The 5242-nt window shown below is 48.1% G+C and overlaps 1 pseudogene; it reads right to left on the reverse strand.

The window, feature by feature from the left end:
• Positions 1-1562: 1562 nt before the first annotated feature.
• Positions 1563-1656, reverse strand: LOC115898849 (annotated as a pseudogene).
• Positions 1657-5242: the final 3586 nt, after the last annotated feature.

A 5242-nucleotide genomic window follows, 5' to 3' on the forward strand; every position in this document is an offset into this window, starting at 1 on the left:
GCCAGGAGGATCACTGAAGCCCAGGAGTTCAAGGCTCCGACTCCTCTCTCTATTTCCCTTCCTCCCCAGCCAGTCTCCTCTCTTGGAGGGGCCCTGTCCCCTAGCTGAGCTGCATAGCGTAGGGATTGCTTCCCCTGGCTTTAGCCTTCCCTCTTCTTCACTGCCAGCCCAGAAAATATGCTATCTCCTTTGCCAGATGGAGGAGGAGGCCAGGATCAAGTCCCCTTCCCCTCCTGCTCTCCTGCCCTCCTGCCTAGGGGGTGGGGAGAGGCATTGGGTCCCAAATGCAGGGCCAGTGGGCATGAGGAGGAACCCCTTGTCCTGGCCCCAGGAAGCCCTACTGCCAGTGTGAGTGACAGAACCAAGGAGGGATAGAATCTTCCGGGGTGTTAGGGCGGATCGGTCTACGCCTCCCCATCCGCCAGTCCACGCTCCCTTCCTATACACACCCAATGGTCCCCAGTGCTGCTCAGAATGCCCAAAAAGGAAGGAATGAGGGATGGCAGGGCTGCATGTCACACGAATGCATTCTAGGTACTGCTTGGCTTCTTTCTGTTGGACAAGCTGTGATAAAGGTTATGCTGGTGGGAAATACTACTGGGTGACTGTCAAGGGCACCCCCCCACCATTTCAAAGCAAGTCCTCAAGCGGTGGAGGGGCACGCATGTGTCCCTCAGGAGAACTAGGGTGGGGAATGTGAAGAGAAAATGGCATTGATACCAGGCAGTCTGGCCTTGGCCATCATTGATTGAATGGTTGATTGATTGATGGGGTCTCCCTATGTTGCCCAGGCTGGTCCCAAAGTCCTGGGCTCAAGGAATCCTCCCACCTCAGCCTCCCAAAGTGTGGGATTACAGGTATGAGCCACCACACTGGATCTCAGCCACCACTTAATTGTGTGACCTTGGTCAGGCAACTGACGCCCTTTGGGTCTTATTTTTGACCTCTGTCAAATATTGTGGCCTTTGTGGCCCCAGGGGTGCATTTTAGCACTGGCATTCAGTGATTACAAATGACTTTCCTGTCTTCCTCACACTTCCTGGTGCTGCTTGGCCAGCTGACAAGCAGCCATACTTTCTATTTCTTCAGAGCCTCAGCAACATGCTGGCATTCCCTGTGTACTCTAGAGTGGTTATCCAAGTGATCCCCTGGGCCACTAACATCAGTGTCACTGGGAGCTTATCGGTGACACAGATCCTTGGGCCCCCCACTCCAGATTTGCTGACTCAGCAACTCTGGGGGTGGCACCCAGGAATCTGGGTTTTAGCAAGCCTTTGGGGTGATTCTAGTGCATAGGGATGTCTGAGAACTGCTGTACTGAACTGTATGTGTTAGTGCAGGGAGCAGGGGAGCAGTTAAGCCTAAAGTTTGGGCAATGGACCCATCCCTGGGGGTTGACATTCAGTTAGAGGTTGCACGCATGCATAGCACACACACACACACACACACACACACACACACACACACAGTAGCACTTACTCTGTTTCCGCAATAGTCCCCGACCCATCCACCCTTCCGTTGTCAGCCTTGAATTAGATTTGCTATTGTATTTTATTTGTTTTAATTATATGGAACACTTCGTGAACTTGTGCAGGGGCCATGCTAATCTTATCTATATAGTTCCAACTTTAGTATATGCACTGCTGAAATGAGCACTCAAATTAGGTTTGATTACAGCAAAATTAAGGATTCCTTTCATAAAGGACAGCACAGATAGAATTAACAGACAGACAACAGATGGGGAGAAGATATTTGCTGTTTAAAAGCAACAGGAGATTAATGGATAAAATATACAAGAACATTCTGCAAAACAACAAGAAAAAGACCCCACAGGAAAGTGAGCAAAGCATATGCATAGGCAATTCTCAGGAGAAGAAACTGAAAAGGCTGGCAAATAAGTATGTGAAGAGATGCTCGGATCCCAGATTCATTAGTAATCGGAGAAATGCAAATGACAACATAGGATACACACATGTCAGACTGGCAAAAATCAGCTGTATGATGCCAAGTGTTGGCTAGAATAAGCAGAAAGAGGAACCATTGTGTGTCGCTGCTGGTAGTCCTGCTAGATGGATGCAGGCGCTTTGGAGAGCCACCTAGTAGCACTTAGCCAAATCGTGTCTGTGCCCACAGTGTCCCAGTAAGCCCATTCCTGGGCATAACCTCAAGAAATTATCCTGCAGGTCCACAAAGGGACTGAGTTTCTTGTGGCTGCTGTAACAAAGTATCACTAACTCAATGGCTCAAAACAACAGAAATGTATTCTCTGATACTTCTGGAGTCAAGAGGTCCAAAATCAGTATCCTTCGGCTGAACCCCAGGTGTCAGCAGGGCCATGCTCTTTCAGGAGGTTCTGGGGAATCTCCACTCCTTGCTTCTTCCAGCTTCTGGTGACTGCCAGCCTTCCCTGGTCTGCAGCTGCATCACTTTGATGTTCAAGGCCAGCATCTTCAAATCTTTCTCTGTTCCCTCTTCACTCTGCCTTCTCTGTGTGAGTGTCCAATCTACCTCTGCCTCTCTTTTATAAGGATACAATAGTAGTGGGCTGAACAGTGTCCCCCCAAATTCACATTCACTTAGAACCTCAGAAAGTGACCTTATTTGGAAATAGGGTCTTTGAAGATGTAATTCGTTAACATAAGGTCATACTGGAGTAGGAGGGGCCCTTAATCCAATTTCTGCTGTCCTTATAAGAGGACAAAAGGACGGAGAGACAGGGAAGGCCATGTGAAGATGAGGCAGAGGTTGGAGTGATGCTGCCACAAAGGAACACCTGAGTCCACTAGAATCCGGAAGAGGCAAGGAAGGGATTCGGAGGCACTGTGGCCCTACTGACACCTTGATTTCAGACTTCTGGCCTCCAGAACAGTGAGAGAGTAGATTTCTGTTGTTTTAAGTCACCACATTTGTGGTACAGTACTTTGATACAGCAACCACAGGAAACCAATACAACATGTGACTTCATTTCCAGCCCACCCTGAAAACCAAGGATAATCTCCCCATCTCAAAATCCTCAACATGATCACATCTGTGAAGACCCTTTTTCCGTATAAGGCACCATTCACAGGCTCCAAGCATTAGGACTTGATACCTTTGGGGGTCCATCTTGAGCTTGCTATAGGGACCCATGCAAGGATGTTTATTGTACAGTGCTTGTGCTAAGACAGAATTGGAGGCAATCCAGGTGTCCACCACTGGGGAAAAAGAGAAGCAAGTGAGTGGTTACAAGCAACTCAGGAGCACACAGCAGCATGGACAGTTAACACACTCAGGGCTCAGTGGAAAAGCACCCAGTAAGAGACTGAACACAGTCTCCAGGCTGCTACCTCTTATGTTTACTGAAAACACACACACACACACACACACACACACACACACACACACACCTCTACACAGTTTGACAGAGCACACACTTGAGTGGCTGCCACTGAGGGGAGGAGAATTGGAGTGGAAAACAGTAATTAAAAGGACTGGAGAGATGGATAGATTGATTCAGCCAGAGAAGAATCTCACAGACCAATGATGGTGATATCATGAATTGAGAAGCAACATTACCCGAAAGCCAAACAAACAAACAAACAAACAAAAAAAATGGAAAGAAAAAGTCTGTGAGAGGTCCTTTCTGGGGAAAGCTGGCCACCTCTGGAAGTGCCTGGTGTGTTTTGCGTGAAGACATATTGTCCCCCAGCCTGGGCAACATAGCAGGTAACAACTTGTATCTACAAAAAAAAAAAAAAAAAAATTAAAAATTATCTGGGCATAGGCCGGGCATTGTGGCACACACCTGTAATCCCAGCACTTTGGGAGGGTGAGGTGGGTGGATCACCTGAGGTCAGGAGTTCGAGACCAGCCTGGTCAAGATGGTGAAACCCCATTTCTACTAAATATATAAAAATTAGCTGGGAGTGGTGGTGAGCGACTATAGTTCCAGCTACTCCAGAGGCTGAGACAGGAGAATCGCTTGAACTTGGGAGGTGGAGGTTGCAGTGAGCAGAGATCGTGCCACTGCACTCCAGCCTAGGCAACAGAGCAAGACTCCATCTCGGAAAAAAAAAAAAAAAAAAAAAAAAAATCCGGGCATGGCAGTCCATGCCTGAAGTCCCAGCTACCCAGGAGGCTGAGGTGGGAGGATCTCTTGAACCCAGGAGGTGGAGGCTGCAGTGAGCCATGATGGTGCCACTGCACTCCAGTGTGGGCAACAGAGCCATACCCTGTCTCAAAAAATAAATAAATAAATAAATATAAATAAATAAATAATAAATAAAAAAGACACATTGTTCCTTCAGTTGTAGCAGCAGTGGGTGGCAGCTAGGGACCTTCATCCTTCCCTACTGTTTGGGGAGGGTGGAACCATGTGGCCTCCAGAGTGGAGAGAGGACATACTCCCTAGCAACACCAAGGAACAAAGGAAGCCACACCAATGCCATTTGCTGTTGCCTGCCAGTTGTGTTCCATCTGCTGCACTGAGTGTTCCCTCCCAGCAGCCTTGAGCAGGCAGCTGGCATTGTTGGCTCACCCACTGGTCTTGGTTAGGCTTCCCATTATTTTATTCATTCTCGGAACATACCCTGGCCTTCCTCTTTCCAGATTCCAGATTCAATACTTCTCTCAATGTCACTTGGTTAAGTAGCAGGGATGAGTCCAGTGGCCCTGGAAACAGGCATCTAAACGGTCATGAATTCTGAATCAGCTTGGTAAATGGTCAGCCATTTTTAACCCCTGGAGAGGGTTTGGATCTTGTTTGTTTAATGCCCCATTGGGCTGCTCATAGCTCCTTGTAAAGTTCCCTTTGAAAATGCCGTCCTATCGGGTACGGTGACTCATGTCTGTAATCCCAGCACTTTGGCAGGCTAAGGCATGAGGATTATCTGAGGTCAGGAGTTCAAGACCAGCCTGGCCAACATGGTGAAACCCCATCTCCACTAAAAATAAAAAAATTAGCCAGACATGATGGCACACGCCTGTAATCCCAGCTACTCCGGAGGCTGAGGCACGAGAATGGCTTGAACTCGGGAGGTGGAGGTTGCAGTGAGCCAAGATCACACCATTGCACTCCAGCCTGGGTGACAGAGTGAGACTCCATCTCAAAGAGAAAGAAAGAAAGAAAGAAAGAAAGAAAGAAAGAAAGAAAGAAAGAAAGAAAGAAAGAAAGGAAGGAAGGAAGGAAGGAAGGAAGGAAGGAAGGAAGGAAGGAAGGAAGGAAGGAAGGAAGGAAGGAAGGAAGGAAGGAAGGAAGGAAGGA

Source organism: Rhinopithecus roxellana, chromosome 7, assembly GCF_007565055.1.
Source record: "Rhinopithecus roxellana isolate Shanxi Qingling chromosome 7, ASM756505v1, whole genome shotgun sequence".
Lineage (NCBI taxonomy): Eukaryota > Metazoa > Chordata > Mammalia > Primates > Cercopithecidae > Rhinopithecus > Rhinopithecus roxellana.